Genomic DNA, 18,204 nt, shown 5'->3' with positions numbered 1-18,204 from the left:
TTCTTTTTTCTCCTACCACTAGATGGATCTAATATCCAGTTCAGCACACTGTGGCGCGCTGATAAAACTCTCTAAATGATTTTCCACAGAGTCTTTGTTCTGGTCAACCCAATGACTGCACTTCATTTGTTTTACCTCATTCCAGAGGCAGAACACAGGCCTACGGTTCTTCGGAACGAGGAGAGACCCTATAATCTAACCAAACATTAACGCTTGATAGGCTGGTATACAGGAGAAGAAGTGAAAGTCCAGACTGACTAAAAGTTTTCTTTCTTTGGGGTTTTTTTTTTTTTTTTCTCTCTGTTAGGGCCGGTTCACACAGCGAGGCGAGGCGAGGCGACACGGCTCGCCTCGCCTCGCTCCCGCAAGTCGCCCCCATTCAGTACTATGGAACCGTTCTGAGAGGAGCGACTCGAGTCGCTCCGACTCAGAAAAAAGGTTCCTGTACTACTTCGGGGCGACCTCGGGGGCGACTTGCATTGACTTCTATACAGAAGTCCTCTGCAAGTCGCCGCTGAGCTCCCCGCAGGTCGCGGTGAGGTAAGTCGGAGACGCCTCGCCGCGCCTTGCTGTGTGAACCGGCCCTTAGGCGGACCAACATTTGCTACAATGATATCTACTGGCTGTTGAGGTAACTTAACTCTCGAGAATCAGTGACACTCATACACCAATTTTGGTGTTTTGACTATCTGTTCTCGTATACTTCTCAAAGCTGCGACGAGCTTTAATGTTCTCCCCTCACAATCTACCATCACGGACTCAGTCCCAGACTCACCTCCTCAGTTCTAGACTGCTCAGTGGAACTGAACCTGACAATTTCTGATCTCTAGATCTGGGGAGTAATTGAAAAGTTCTCATAACCACTGGGCTTACCATTTTTTTTTATTATGTTTATTTTTATTTTTTTCTCTCTCCTCAACAGCTACCATCCAGTAGAAACTCTATCATCCAAGCATACTTAGCCTCTAATCCTGGTTTGATAGTTATTATGTTGTCTAAGAGTACCATCTGATGATATTTTGATAAGCTTACAGGTTTTGAAGGGGAAAGAAAAGAGAGATAGGAAGGTTGAGACAACCTTATTAACCACTTACCTGTATAATTCTACTGTTTTACCCCTTCTTATACAGTTCATCAACCTTATTGCCACAAATTTCCTGCTAATACTCCATCACATTGCCTAAATCTCAGATGCCAATTAAAGCTTTGGCACATAACATGTTGCCCGAGAAAGTCCAGCGGGTGCTAGGAACATGATTCCATTCTCCTGAGCCTTAACGTACACAAAGGTGTTTTCACTCTGCTGGTTGTATACCAAATCCCCTCTAGGATCACTACAATATAACCCAAGAACTCCTCAAACTTATATCCCTATATCACAGAGTTAAGTGGTCATCATATGTTAGGGTTGTCTCAACATTCATGGAAGTTATCTATTTACATATCCTGCTATGTTATGATGTTATTACGTTTTTATCTTACCTTATGCTATTTTTCAAAGTTATAGGTTATAATTCTTATCTTGGTTATAAATGTCGACACGGCCCCAAGGCTTCCACACCTTGGCATGCCGACAGGTCACACAAGACTTGTTGAGGGTGCGGAGCCGAAGGGTTATACTTTTGTTTAGGTTAATTATAATTATTGATCGCTTGATACACCACCACAGTCTGTTTCTTGGTGAGCGGTCTTTCCCCCCTTTTTCCCTGACTCCGTCCACTTTACTTAGATTTTTGACAGGTTTTTCATTCACCGTCTGTTCGGTGCTAATCTATCCACTAACCCCCCAATTTACACTTTAAACATAATAGGATATCTTATTGCCTAACCCTATTCCCACATTCAGTCACAGAGGAGTCTTTCTCATTGTGACAGAATATTAACAGTTTCCTTATCCCCCTACCCATTTTTCCCCCTTCCCCCCCCCCTCCTTTTTTTTTTTTAATTTTTAATATTTTTTTTTCTTTTTTTTTTTTTTTCTTTTCTTTCTTTCTTTCTCTCTCTCCCCTTTCTTTCTCTTTTTTTCTTTTTTTTTTACTAGCGATTAGTCATAGGCACCTCACATTATGGCATTTCAAGGCCTAGGACCAGCTCCCACAATCATCTCACATAACGTGAACGGCCTAAATACGCCTGAAAAAAGAAACAAATTACTTACTGAACTTAAAAAAGCTAGACCACAAATTGTCTTTATTCAAGAAACCCATTTCAAGGGACACCAGATACCCAGACTAACAAATAATTTTTTCTCAGAAGCCTTTCACGCCACGAACCCACATGCTAAGACAAAAGGAGTCTCGATCTTCCTTAGCAGGGAGTCTTCTTTTGTTGCTCAACACCAATTAATAGACCCAGATGGCAGATACATTTTCCTGAAAGGTTCTATACATGGCAAACCAATCACACTAGCCAATGTATATTTTCCAAATACGTCCCATGTCTCTTTTTGCCAGCGGATTATCGACGAACTAAAACGTTTCGCAGAGGGCTGCATCATCTTGGGCGGAGATTTCAACATCCCTCTAGAACCAACACTAGATGCTTCCTCAGGCAAAACATGCATACCTTACTCTATCCTCAAAAAAATTAAGGCCCTACTTAAATCCCTGACTCTCCTAGACACATGGCATTTACTACACCCTTCGGTCAAGGACTTTACTTTTTTTTCAAATGCACATAAACGCTACTCACGAATTGACCTCCTTTTCATCACCCAAAGGGACTTGCAAGACCTTCAGAAAGCAGAAATAGGATCTATCAATCTATCTGACCATGCCCCCATTTCCATCAAACTACAAACGAACATTAATCACAAACGCACATTCTGCTGGAGATTAAATGCCTCCCTTTTAACAGATCCCGTCATTTACACACAAATACATGCAACCCTTACCGATTATTTTGCCTTGAATAACACACCTGACATGTCACCTCTTACGATATGGGAGGCGCATAAAAGTGTGGTCAGAGGTGAACTAATCAAATGGGGTGCTAGGAAGAAAAGAGAAAGAGAGGAAAACAAGCTACTACAGAAAATTACATCACTAGAACTAGCGCATAAACACTCTTTAGCCCAAGCCCACCTCCAGGAGTTAACGAGGTCTAGACAGGAATTGCAGGAACTTCTAGATATTAGAACCAGGAAATTATTATTTTTCAAAAAGGCCATTTACTATGATCAAGGGGACAAAAGCGGTAGACTACTAGCCAGGGCGTTAAAAGACTCTATCCTATCCAATAATATCCATGGGATACGGTCCACAGACGGGAAAATAACACACGACTCTTCCAAAATAGCCAATTTATTTCACTCTTACTACTCATCCTTGTATAACATTCAACCCCCTAATAAGGTACCAACAAACATCAGGGATAAGGAACAGGCCTTCTCCAATTATCTGTCCAACTGTAACATGCCCGTTCTATCACAAATAGACACAGACTCTATTGACAACCTCATCTCCCCGTCCGAAATAACAAAAGCCATTAAAGAAATGGCCTCAGGGAAAAGCCCGGGACCCGACGGTCTCACTTCCCAATACTTTAAGTCCTTTACAGATATCCTGACTGAACCCCTAACTAGAGCCCTAAATGCTTTCTCATCAGGACATCAAGCCTCCTCTGAATTTCTTATGGCCCACATAACGGTCCTACCAAAACCCAATAAAGATCCCACCGATTGCTCAAATTATAGACCCATCTCGCTCCTCAACCTAGACCTAAAAATCTTAGCGAAGATTATAGCGAACAGACTTAGACCCATGTTGGAGAAGCTCATTGGCCCTGAACAAGTTGGTTTCATGCCGAATCGCGAAGCGAAAGATAATACCACCAAAACCCTTAATTTAATCTATAGAGCCGCGCGAGATAAGGTCGAGGGTCTTCTATTGTCTACTGACGCAGAGAAGGCCTTCGATCCAGTCGCTTGGGGCTACATGTTCCGAGTATGCGAACACGTGGGATTCGGCACCAATTTGATGAAATGGATAAGGGCTATTTATGCTAACCCGAATGCTAAAATCAAAGTAAATGGGACTCTCTCCAACATGGTGAAAATTCTTAATGGAACGAGACAGGGATGCCCCCTCTCGCCACTACTATTTATACTTTCCATTGAACCACTCATTAGAACTATAAATCTTCAAACAGACATAAGAGGTCTTATAATTTCCGGACGAGAGTACAAGGTAGCAGCGTATGCTGATGATTTGCTCTTTTACATAACTCAGCCCCACATCTCAATCCCAAACCTCATTAAGGCCTTTCGAGAATTCCATCTTCTATCAAATTTCAAGATCAACCACAAAAAATGTGAAGCCCTGGGACTTACCCTCTCTCAAGAAACCGAACGGTTGACGAGGTCCAACTGCCCTTTTAAATGGGAAATTAATTCCCTACAATACCTAGGAGTGCATGTCTCCTCAAAATTGGACTCACTATACACACTAAATTTCATACCTGTGCTGAAGAGAATCGAAGCGGATCTTGGTAGGTGGGGAGGTGGGAGGTTTTCCTGGTTTGGCAGGGCGGCCATTCTGAAAATGGCAGTCCTGCCGAGGCTACTCTACTTATTTCATACCCTCCCTATTGACATTCCCGACTCCTTCTTCAAACACTTAAATAGAATTCAGGGTGCCTTCCTTTGGGCAAAAAAAAAACCTTGCATAAGTCTCAATTACCTGCAAAGACCTAAATCAAAAGGCGGCATAGGCTTACCCGACTTTAGAAAATACTATTTTGCTTCACATCTCGCCAGAATCATTGACTGGCACTGGCACCGAAAATGTAAAGATTGGGTGAGACTGGAGGAAGCGAGTTCGGATCTAAATGTCCGGTTTTTGCCCTGGACAAGGTACTCCTCTATTCCACTCAGCATTAAAGGAAATCCTATCATCAATACCACACTTAAGATTTTCCACAGGACAGCATCAAAACACATGATTTCCTCGGTACCCGGCCCCCTCACGTCTCTGGCCAACAACCCTGATTTTATCCCGGGTTTAAAAAATAAAAAACTCTTTAGAGAATTTCCCAATGAACCTTTAACAGTATCCCATTGCCTTCAAAACAATCATTTTAAAGATTTCACAGACCTTAACCACGAATTAGATCATCAACTTCTGAATCCCTGGACTTATACCCAAATACGTGATTTTATCTTTAATGGTAAAAACAAAGAGGCCTTTCTCAGGCAACTAACTAATTTTGAACACATTTGCGCTGGGAGGATGCCGACGAAAAAAAGCACCTCTCTTATGTACAAATGGCTTATCCAGCCGGTGTCGGACTCCCCAGACAGGCATAAACTGATGTGGGAAAACGATCTACAAATACAAATTTCTGAACCCCTTTGGGAGAATATCTTTACTCACAAATGTTCCTTGAGCACCCGCATGCAAGAGACCTCCTATGAATTGCACTCCCAATGGTACATAACTCCGATTAAAAAGAAACAATGGTTCCCTGGGGAGTCTGACACATGCTGGAGATGTGGGGAGGGAGTGGGATCTTTCCTTCATATATGGTGGAACTGCTCTAAAATCCGGCCTTTTTGGGCGCAGGTCATACATTGGACAAAACACATCACAGGGTATGAAGGGGACCTCATTGCTGCTTGGTGCCTCCTCCATGTAACACACCTATCATATAAAGCCTACAAGAAATCTCTCATCAGACATTTGCTGAACGCAGCGAAGAGTTTGATCCCAACACATTGGAACTCTCAAGGTATCCCTTCCATCAAAGATTGGCTTACTAAGATAAACTACATTCAAAGTATGGAAGAGATCGTGGCTATAAAAATCGAGAACACTGACAAGTTCCATCAGATATGGGAACCTTGGTGCTCCTTTACCTCATCCAACACCTACACGACCTTGGTCAAATAAACCTCTGAGATTTAAAACTTGAATAAACTATACAGATTAATCGATCCATGTCCTTCCAATTTCATGCCCCATCCATACATTGTCCCTATGATCCGGGTATCTGGTGGTCTATATCTCTAGTATTAAATTATCCTCATGTTTTTTTTTTTTCTATATATTAGTATTAATATATCTATTTCGAGATTATTATGATTGCATTAAAATATGACTCGCATTTATATTATTGCACATTGTAATATTGCCTAATGTCAAAACTCATATCCGTATTCAATGCGCTTTATATTAATATTACCTACCTGTCACCTTTGTTATTACTTATTTTCATTAATAAAACTATTGTGAAAAAAAAAAAAAAAAGACAATAAACAAAGTAATAGAGACCTAAATCATCCAAAAAGAAACCATCCTTTACTAGTGAAGTTCCTATGAATTAATGCACCAAAAATTGTTCTTGGCAATGTCATATGGAAGTGAACCAACTATATAAAAATGCAAAACCTATGTAAAAAACTGCTAGATTCAGCAGGTGCCAAATGTAAACGTGAATCAGGGAGTTTTAATTGTGTGATGGTGGAAAAAACTTGAATCAGGAAATATTAATTGAGTGGTGGTGAAACAAAAAATAAAAATACACACCAATTAATTAACAATCACTATGTGTGGTTCCCGACCGGCGCACGCCGATGTACGTCGGCAGAATATGGGATTTCATATGGGATTTTATTTTATTGGTGTTTTACTTTAAGTATATGATCATAGGTGCCTTAAAAAGGTATAGCGCCAAGTCTACTCCCCCCTTCTTTCACAAGCGTTACCCCCCCCCTTATCTTGGGAGGCGGTATTAAGTAGAGGCAGCTCATACCCACCATTTCTCTGGTTTAAACCATAGCGCAATCTATTTTTTTCTTCTTTCAATGTCATATTGAATTTAATCAGTAAATAATTTTAAATAATTAATCACAAAATGATAAGAAAATACCCAACAAGAGTCCTGCTATTACCATTGTAAGTTTGAAGACCTTTCCATATCAACCTACTTCATTTTAGTTTTGCTTTAATAATCATAACTGCAAGGCTGCAAGTCCCACCACTCTCAGAATGGCTAACAAAAGTTATAGGTGCCATAGGCATACCTTCCAAACTTTCTGAGATGAAAGGGAAGGATACATAACACAAAGTATGGACATATAACATGTGCCAGTCCCATGTTTGCAATAGTTTAATCGCTGGATGAAAGATTTACTCCACCACAACAAAAAAAGAAGTAATTTCGCTATATGCTTTGGATGAAGATTCCATGCCTTTAGTAACACAGGAATAATAGCGGTGGATATAGATAAGAAATCAAGATGAAGAACTGCTAGTGTGACATGGCCCTAAAAGTTGGAGCGGTCTACAAAATACATATAGAATGTTATGATCAAATTATTTACCCAAGAAATTCACATACCTGAGAAAAGTTGAACATACGTGATGATGTTTCAGAAGAGCCATCACCAATATTCCTCATCAAACATAAATCGGTGCCACTGACATGATGTCCTTCTGTGGCTCTGGAATCATCTCAGACTGAGATACAGAAGTGTCGGTGGTCAGAAGGTAAGACAAGGTGCCGATAGTTGATGAGATGGAGACAGTGCTCAGTGATGTGTTCACGTGAGAAGCCAATGTTGCCTCGGACTGGACTGAAGAAATCCTTTCAATGGAATCACCCTCTTCTTGTATTAAAGTTGACTCTGTAGTTTCTTCTTTCCAGCTTTCACTCAGGTATTTCAAGACTTCTGAAGTTTTACTTCTTTTGGTGTTGTCAATTGCCAAAAGATCAATAAACATTCTTTGTATCCTAGCAGGAACCTTTTCCCATGCTTCTGGAGGATTAACCTCCTGGAAATAATTTTGCCAGTCAACATACTGTTTATATGCTTCATCTTCAAGCATGGCCACCCGCCATGGAAACTCTCCTGTGATTAGGCAGTAAATGACGACACCAAACGCCCACACATCAAGGCTTCCATCTACAACCAGTCCATCTGAAATAGCCAGGTTAAACATCTCTGGGGCCATGTAGGATTTGCTTCCACATCTTGGTCTAATTACTGTCCCTGTTACCTTGGTGAGTCCAAAGTCTGTGATCTTAACACAATGGCAGTCCTGGTCAAACACCAGAACATTTTCTGGCTTGAAGTCCATGTGTACAAGACCTTTCTCAGATATGAATTCCAGAGCACTGGAGATCTGCACTTGCTGCGTCTTCTGGAATTCCCACCTAGAAAAAGTTCAAAAACACAATAGATGTTTTTTTTTTTTTTAATTCTTTATTTCTTTGCAAAGATACAAAACATAGGTTGTTAATAATAATTACATATACGAAACACTTTCTGGTAGCCACATGTTCCATTAAACAACATCAATAAGAAAACAACATCATGTATTCCTGCCATTTTTATAAACAAAACAATATCAATACGATATCAATACAATATCAATTCCCCATAGCGGTCCTCTTCCTTCTCGAAAAAAAAAAAAAAAGGGGTGGGGGGTGGGGGGGACACAAAGAGAGGATAGGGAAGAGGGAGAGAAGGGGAGGAAACCAACCTCACCCAGCAAAGGGTAAGGTTCACATCACTCGACCAGTTAATCTAATCCTCAGCTTCCTCTCCAATCAACCTCTTCCCCTCTGACTGTAAAAATATTTCCCATGGGGCCCAGACTTGCACTATAGATTCCCTTTCCTCCGGAGGCATAGGGATCAAATTCTCCATGATCCCAATTTTCCTTACTTTGTTTAACCATTGCGAAATTCGCAGTGACGCCCTGTTTCCTTCCAGCAAGTGGTGATGCAGCTTTTAGCTGCATTCACCAGATGACATAGCATTGAATTCTTGTATCTCTCTAATGGGATATGTGTACGTTGTAATAGAAAAAAGGCCGGGTCTTCCTCAAGATAATATTCAGTAAACAGTTGAGAGATTTTCTGAACCTCTTCCCAAAACTGTCTAATTACTGGGCAATACCAAAAAATATGGGCAATAGTGCCTCTCTCCTTACCGCACCTCCAACATCTGTCTGATGACTCTGGAAAGAAAGTATGCATTCGTGATGGAGTATAATACCAACGCATTAATACTTTATAATTTAATTCCTGTATCTTGACACATCTAGATGATTTAAAAGTCAAATGTATTATTTTCTGATGTTGGGCCGGTGTAAAAGTTTTTCCAAGATCTCTTTCCCATTTATCAAAACTCCTTATATCAATATCCTCCAAAGGAGAAATTAATAAAGCATATATCTTAGAAATAATATGGGAAAGGGACTCCTTCTCCTCACAGTATCCTTCAAACTTAGTAAGTGGCCGATCAAAATCCTCAGTCGATCCCAAAGTATCCAAGAAATGTTTAACCTGTAACGCCTGCCAAAGGGGTAGTTCATATTGTCCTCCTGATTGCATTAACATTTCTATTGATGGCCATTTTTTAGACCTCAAAAAATGTGATGCCTGAAAACATCCCTTCTCTCTTAAATTTCTAAATACTCCTGGTTCCAGGCCGGGCAGAAAATGTGGATTCCCAAGGATGGGAAATAAAGGAGATTTTGCTGTTGAGATTCTGGGGATCCGTACGGCTTTGGCTCCCATCTGGAGCGTAGGTCCTATTAAAGGATGGGCTCTTAATATAGGAGCTATAGCCGTGCCGCACCACATGGCTCTATCTAAAGAAATGGGGCTTACTTGTTGTTCCATAGCGACCCACCTTTTACTGTCTCTATGACAGCACCAGTCCACAATTCTACCAAGCTGAGTAGCTTGGTAGTATTTGTATAGATCCGGTGCTGCAATTCCACCCGCCTCTTTAGGCATTGTTAGCAGCTTCCTATTAATCCTAGGACGCTTGCTTGCCCATATAAACTTTATAAAAATTGTTCGGATTTTACTAAAAAAAAGGCCAGTGGAATCCGGATCGGTAACGCCTGGAACAGATAAAGAAACTTAAGGACTATGGTCATTTTCAAGATATTACTTCTCCCAAACCAGGAGTGTGAGGATTTACTCCATTCATTCAACGTTATACTAATTTCCCTTAATAAAGGTGGGTGTCACGTACCTTCTAGTAGCGAGCCCGGATTGCGGAGAGAGGCCTCCTTTACGACTCCCACTACCGGTTTCCTGGCAATGTAACAGGGAACACAGGAGTAAGGAGGGGTACAGGTGCCTGGCAGGATCAACAGATGGGTAGGATGGGTAGGCGAGGTTCAGTGGAGCAGGTAATCACAGTGAAGGGATCAGCAGGTAGTTTATAGCAGATACACAGTTCAAAGGAGCAGGTAACTTGGCAATAAGCAGTGCAGGAAAGCAGGCCACTTGTAGTAGGTGAACAGTGTAATATACACAAGTGCTTGCAGCAGATAAACAGTCAATATAAGCAGGCACTAGGAGCAGATGAACAGTGCAATACTAGCAGGTTACTTGTAGCAGATGACACAGTTCAGTATAAGCAGGTGACTTGCAGCAGATAGGTAGTTCAATATGAGCAGGCACTTATAGCAGATGAACAGTTCAATACTAACAGATTACTTGTAGCAGATGACACAGTTCAGTATAAGCAGGTGACTTGCAGCAGATAGGTAGTTCAATATGAGCAGGCACTTATAGCAGATGAACAGTTCAGTATAAGAAGGTTACCCTTTTAGCAGACGGATGGTCAGAGCAAGCCGGATCGGATACCAGACAGGAACGAAGTACAAGGGAACAGGCAGGAGAATAGTCACAACAAGCCGAGGTCGGGTGCAGGCGGATAGCAGATAGGTCACAGGCAGGCCGGGTCAAACAGGAACAAACAATACGGATCAGGTCTCACAGATATAACGCTGTAGAGCAGACAGCAAAGACTGTTGGCAAGAAGCTGGTTTAAATAGGCCGTTTGGCGCCAATACAGACGCACGCACGCGACCGTGCGCGTGCCCGCGCACCTGTGTACGAACGTAAGGGCGTTCGTACGATCGTGCGTACCCGCGACGATCGTACATCAGAAGACCTGGAGGACAATCTCTTCGTGAGATTTTCATGACATTGCCCCCTCCCAAGGGGCAGCCTCCGGATGCCCTTTCGGGCAAACTTTTCCGGATGGGCCCTTTTAAAGGATCGAATCAAGTTTTTCGCATGAATGTTGTCCTCAGGCTCCCAGGAGTTCTCTTCAGGACCATATCCTTTCCATTTGATTAAGAACTGGTTCTGGTTTCCTCTTCTTCTGGATTTTAGGATGGCTTAAATTTCAAATTCTTCTTCACCATCAACCAAGATTGGATCAGAAGGAGTGGTTTGTCGGTTAGGAAATGGATTGGGAGTGAAAGGTTTCAATAAGGATACATGGAATACCGGATGAACCTTTAGTGAGTCTGGAAGTTCTAGTTCAAAAGCAACTTCGTTAATCTTCCTTTTGACTGAGAAAGGTCCTAAAAACTTGGGACCTAGTTTTCTTGAAAGACACGCCATTTTCAAGTTTACCGTGGATAGCCACACCAAATCACCAGGTACCAGTACTAACTCTCCTCGTCTCTTCCTGTCAAAGGTTGCCTTGTTGTGCTCTTGAGTTTTAGTCATTGTTTCTTGTAGAAGTTTGTTGTTGGTTGAAAAAAAGTTCATCTTTTCCTGGACCGCAGGTACTGAACATTCAGGAAGGGAGTTGGGTAAAAATGAAGGGTGGAAGCCATAATTGGCAAAAAAGGGTGTCTGTTTGATGGCGGAATGGAGAGAATTATTATACGCAAATTCAGCTACTGGAAGTAGGGAGATCCAATCATCTTGTGCAAAAGAGGAAAAACAGCGTAAATATTGTTCGAGAGTTTGGTTTGTCCTCTCAGTCTGCCCATTGGACTGAGGATGATAAGCGGATGAGAAAGATAGCTCAATATTCAAGGCCTTGCAGAGGGACTTCCAGAATCGAGAGGTGAACTGTACTCCTCGATCCGAAACTATATTGGCTGGTACCCCATGGAGCCTAATTATTTCTTTGATAAACACTTGTGCAGTTTCAGAGGCTGAAGGGGTACCCTTCATGGGAATAAAATGTGCCATCTTTGACAGACGATCGACCACCACCAAGATAGTGGTATGATCGTCTGCCGGAGGCAATTCAACAATGAAGTCTAGAGACAGCATTTTCCATGGCCTGTCCCGAACAGACAACGGTTTAAGGAGGCCCCAGGCCTTGGTTTTACAGTTCTTACTCCTAATGCACGTAGTGCAGGTGTTCACGTATTTCCTGCAATCCTCCCGTAACTGAGGCCACCAAAAAGTACGCTGTACCAAATCAATGGTTCTAGTGATACCAAAATGTCCGGCGAGTGCGTGGTCATGACACAGCTCTAGAACAGATACCCGCAGAGTTTCGGGGATGTAGATCTTGTCTTTATACCACAGTAACCCACCTCTGGTTTGTAGTTCTGGTTCTGAGAAGGGTCTTTGTCCCATGGAGGCTTGTCTAAGCCGAGAGAGAAGATCTTCCTGAAGCAGAAGGAAATTCCCAGGAGCGAGAATGGTATCCGGAGGAGAATTCTCCTGGGACTTGTGGAACATCCGTGACAAGGCATCTGGTTTTATATTCTTAGACCCTGGGCGATACGTCACATGGAAAGAGAACCGGGAGAAGAAGAGTGCCCACCTGGCTTGTCTTGGTTTTAGTCTTTTTGCAGATCTTAAGTACTCCAGGTTTTTGTGATCTGTAAATATTAGAATTGGATGAGAAGCTCCTTCCAACAAATAACGCCACTCTTCTAATGCGGATTTAATGGCCAACAGCTCCCGGTCTCCGACATCGTAATGTTTCTCGGCTGCAGATAACTTACGTGAAAAGAAAGCCACAGGATGAAGCAGGGCCTTAGTTCCTTGTCTTTGGGATAATATAGCTCCTACGGCGATTTCGGATGCATCCACTTCTAAAACAAATGGCAGGGAGAAATCTGGATGTCTTAATATAGGAGCGGAGGTGAAAAGTCCCTTGAGAGTCTCGAATGCTTTTTGAGCTTCAGAGGTCCAATGAAAACGGGTTCCTTGTCTAGTTAGTTGTGTGATGGGTGCAACAATAGCTGAGAAACCTTTAATAAATTTGCGGTAGAAGTTGGCGAATCCAATAAAACGTTGGATTCCTTTCCTGTCTACAGGAGTCGGCCAGTCCAAAATCGCAGCAATCTTCTGGGGGTCCATTTTTATACCCTTACTAGAGATGATCAACCCCAGGAATGGTATACTTTCCTGTTCGAACAAACACTTTTCTGCTTTTGCATATAGTCCGTGTTGGCGGAGCCGACCCAACACGCTTTTGACGTGCTTGCGATGGGCTTCAAGGGAGGAAGAAAAAATCTAAATATCATCTAAATAAACGACAGCAAATAAGTCCAGAAAGTCCCGGAGCACATCATTGATAAAGTATTGGAAAGTGGCGGGGGCATTACACAAACCGAAGGGCATCACCAAATACTCAAAGTGTCCGAATCGGGTACGGAAAGCAGTCTTCCACTCATCTCCGGCCTTGATACGGATCAAGTTGTAAGTCCCACGGAGATCGAGTTTAGTGAACACCGTAGCAATTCCCAGTCTTTGGAATAACTCTGGAAAAAGAGGGAGAGGGAACCGGTTCTTTATAGTGATGTTGTTTAATTCACGGTAGTATACGCAGGGTCGGAGAGTGTGGTCCTTTTTCTCAACAAAGAAAATACCTGCACCTGCTGGGGACGTAGACGGGTGAATGAACCCCTTCTTTAAATTTTCTTCGAGGTATTCTTTGAGTTTCTCCTGCTCTACCTCTGTTAAGGGAAAAACCCTTCCAAACGGAATCTTGGCTCCAGGAAGTAACTCAATGGGGCAGTCATAAGCCCGGTGGGGCGGGAGCACCTCTGCCTTTTGTTTACTGAACACGTCCAAAAATTCATGGTAGACTTCGGGAATGGCTTGACGTAAATCGATCTCTGAGTCAATAGATAATAAAGTTGCTGGTCTCAGAGAACCGGATGAACCACAGAACTTCTGGCAATACGGTGAAGAAAAGGTAATTTCTCCTGTAGTCCAATTTATGGTTGGATTGTGAGCCTGTAGCCAGGGCATCCCAAGGATTACAGGAAAAAGAGGGGAGGTGATAATGTCCATCCGGAGAAGTTCTCGATGAGAACCAGAGATAACAGTAGGTAGAGGTGCAGTTTCTCGAGTTACAGGACCAGATTTAATAGCGGAGCCATCGGCCAAATGAATAGAGAGTCCACGGGTCTTAGGTAGGAGAGGAATCTGATGTTGGGCAGCAAAGAATGAATCCATAAAACAGCTGCATGCCCCGGAATCAATAATGGCGGGTGTCTGTAAAGTCTTTCCTGGGAACTGAAAGGAGACAGAAATGATAAGGTGAGATGGAAACTTTATTAAAGAGTCTGGGAGATCAGGAGGCATGGATGGACACTTACGAAGTTTTATTGGACAGTTCCTGACGTAATGTCCAGATTCCCCGCAATAGAGACATAAGTTATTATTCCGCCGACGTTGACGTTCTTCGGGGGTAAGAGATGGCCGCAAGACTCCAAGTTGCATTGGCTCAGGTGTGTCAGACGTGGATCGGGTGGCAGGTGCTGGATGTAAATGGCTTGGGGCCTTTGGAAGCATCCAGGTTGGACGAGAGAAACCAGTGGCCCTCTCAGCTCTCCTCTCTCTCAGACGACGATCGATCTGTATCGCCAAGTCAATTAGTGCGTTTAATGTCTGTGGAACACCGACTCTAGCAAGCTCATCCTTCAAAGAATCAGAGAGTCCCATGCGGAACTGATGGCGAAGGGCAGCATCATTCCAGTTCGTATCCGCACCCCATCGCCTGAACTCGGCCACATAATCTTCCACCGCCCTTCGTCCCTGCTGGAGGGTCCGCAAAGCGGTTTCTGCAGTTGCTGAAAGTTGAGGATCTTCATACAATTGAGCCATAGCATCAAAAAAGGTAGAAAGATTAGTCAACGCTGCGTCCTTGTTTTCTATCAGGTGGAGGGCCCAGGTCTGGGGGTCTCCAGAGAGTAGAGACACCACAAAACCCACCTTGGTAGCCTCTAAAGAGAAGGTCCGTGGTTGGAGGGCAAAATATAATTCGCAGGAGTTGCGGAAGGCCCTGAAGCCACTGCGATTCCCAGAAAATCGCTCGGGTGTGGGAACTTTAGGTTCTGGTGGTAACATCACAACTGTAGGTGTTGGACCTGCTTCAGCTGAAGAAACTGATGGCTGAGGTGCTCCAAAGGATCCGGAGGGGTTGGAAAGAGCAATTACCTGTTCCTCCAGCCGAGTGTAGCCTTGTTGAAGGCCCTTAACTGCCTCAGACAGTCCTGCCAGGTGTTGACAAAGTTCTTCCATGGCGGAGGCTCCCCGCTCGGGCTCATACATTGGCTGTCTGCTACTGTCACGTACCTTCTAGTAGCGAGCCCGGATTGCGGAGAGAGGCCTCCTTTACGACTCCCACTACCGGTTTCCTGGCAATGTAACAGGGAACACAGGAGTAAGGAGGGGTACAGGTGCCTGGCAGGATCAACAGATGGGTAGGATGGGTAGGCGAGGTTCAGTGGAGCAGGTAATCACAGTGAAGGGATCAGCAGGTAGTTTATAGCAGATACACAGTTCAAAGGAGCAGGTAACTTGGCAATAAGCAGTGCAGGAAAGCAGGCCACTTGTAGCAGGTGAACAGTGTAATATACACAAGTGCTTGCAGCAGATAAACAGTCAATATAAGCAGGCACTAGGAGCAGATGGACAGTGCAATACTAGCAGGTTACTTGTAGCAGATGACACAGTTCAGTATAAGCAGGTGACTTGCAGCAGATAGGTAGTTCAATATGAGCAGGCACTTATAGCAGATGAACAGTTCAATACTAACAGATCACTTGTAGCAGATGACACAGTTCAGTATAAGCAGGTGACTTGCAGTAGATAGGTAGTTCAATATGAGCAGGCACTTATAGCAGATGAACAGTTCAGTATAAGCAGGTTACCCTTTTAGCAGACGGATGGTCAGAGCAAGCCGGATCGGATACCAGACAGGAACGAAGTACAAGGGAACAGGCAGGAGAATAGTCACAACAAGCCGAGGTCGGGTGCAGGCGGATAGCAGATAGGTCACAGGCAGGCCGGGTCAAACAGGAACAAACAATACGGATCAGGTCTCACAGATATAACGCTGTAGAGCAGACAGCAAAGACTGTTGGCAAGAAGCTGGTTTAAATAGGCCGTTTGGCGCCAATACGGACGCGTGCCCGCGCACGCGCACCTGTGAACGAACGTAAGGGCGTTCGTACGATCGTGCGTACCCGCGACGATCGTACATCAGAAGACCTGGAGGACAATCTCTTCGTGAGATTTTCATGACAGTGGGAAATTCAATGCGTATGCATCTATTAAGTTAGGTGGAATCTGTATCCCTAGAAAGTTCAGTGCTGTAACTGTCCATTTAAACTTGAAATTGTCCTCCAGATTTTTTTGAATGGAACCCTCCAGTGATATCCCCATCGCCTCCGACTTACTGTAGTTTATTTTAAAACTAGACAGAGCTCCATAACGCTCTATTTCCCCCAGTAAATTGGGTAGTGATAGTGGATTAGAAAGTGAAAATAATAAATCATCTGCATATGCTGAAAGTTTACATTCCTGATCCGCTAAGGGAATGCCTTTAATATCGAGGTTCTGTCCAATTCTATTTAACAAAGGTTCCAGTGACAACGCAAATAAAAGAGGCGACAGGGGACATCCCTGACGCGTCCCATTAGATATTGGGAAGATTTCAGAGTTTATCCCATTAACCTTCACCAATGCTTGTGGCTTTGAATATATACCTGCTATCCAGTCCAACATTCGGTCCCCAAGGCCCATTTGTTTTAAGACTCCTAACATAAAGGGCCAATTCACCCTATCGAAGGCCTTTTCTGCGTCTGTATTGACAAAGTTACTCTGCAACTTCCTATGGTTTACATATTGAATTAAATTCAAAACCTTAATTGTACTATCCCTAGCTTCACATGTGGGGACAAACCCCACTTGGTCCAAATGAACCAACTGCGTCATAAACGGCTGTAGGCGAGATGCAAGTATCTTTGTGAATATTTTATAGTCCGTGTTTAGTAGTGATATTGGACGATAGCTACTACATATTGACTGATCCTTTCCTTCTTTTGGAATAAGTACAATATGTGCCCATAATGCTTCTACAGGTGGAGGCGCGGTTTTTCCTTGTATGTTAAATGTTTTTTTTTTTTTCCAAAGTCTGTGATCTTAACACAATGGCAGTCCTGGTCAAACACCAGAACATTTTCTGGCTTGAAGTCCATGTGTACAAAACCTTTCTCAGATATGAATTCCAGAGCACTGGAGATCTGCAAAGCACACCTCTTTGCTGCGTCTTCTGGAATTCCCATCTAGAAAAAGTTCAAAAACATAATAGATGTTAAATACAGTAGGGGAGAATATAAGGATAAATAAAGAGTCAGTTAAAGGCATACATGTATGGCCATACAGTTTTGTATTTATTTATTTTAGGCTAGGGATGGATTTTATAGTTGAACGTGTCACCCCCAGGGAAATTTGCTTTGTCTTAATTACAGTGGTCACCAAGACATTTAGAAAAAGTGATGGGAATCTCAAATTATTTGTTTTAAGGATTTAATAAAGAATTGGCCATTCCTACAACTTAATGTACTTACATGTGGAAAGATCATGGAGCACATGTCTCCAACAGGTGCCAGTTCCTGGGCAAAGACAAAGTAGTCGATGGCGGAGAAGAAGAAGCCAAAACATCCGATGATATTTTGATGAGAAGACAGTAAGAATTAAATACTGAATTCATGGAGGAAAGACCGCTGACTGTCCTTATCCATAACCTTCATTGCCATTCTTTGACCTGTGAAAAAATGAAATAACTTAGTTCAAGAACTAGAAATGTTCAATTGGTAATTTCTATGTGTTTAATTTGAAAATATTAAATATTTTAAGAAGATCTTTATCACGAGTGGTGCACAGTGATTATACTTTACTGTCCCTTTTATTTTAAACTAAGTCTTCAACTAGTGACCTCTTGGAAAAAGCCTGTATCTTGCAGGTTGAATTTACATCCCTATACATAGAGGATACTGAAATAGCAGCTAGATTAATTCTCTCACCTGTTTGCTTGTCCTTCACCAAGAATACATTTCCATATCCGCCTTTTCCAAGCTCCTCCTCAATGAGGAAGTACTCTTCAAAGTCGATCTGCTGTAGTCCTTGTGCATAGAAGGAGACCGTTCTATCCAGAAGACCTTCCACATCATGGTCAAC

This window comes from Lithobates pipiens, unplaced genomic scaffold, assembly GCF_037356315.1.
Source record: "Lithobates pipiens isolate NorthernLeopardFrog02 unplaced genomic scaffold, aLitPip1_a1.2 Scaffold_19, whole genome shotgun sequence".
NCBI classification, from domain to species: Eukaryota; Metazoa; Chordata; class Amphibia; order Anura; family Ranidae; genus Lithobates; species Lithobates pipiens.
The sequence above is the reverse complement of the archived record's forward strand: the minus strand, read 5'-3'. Positions refer to the sequence as shown.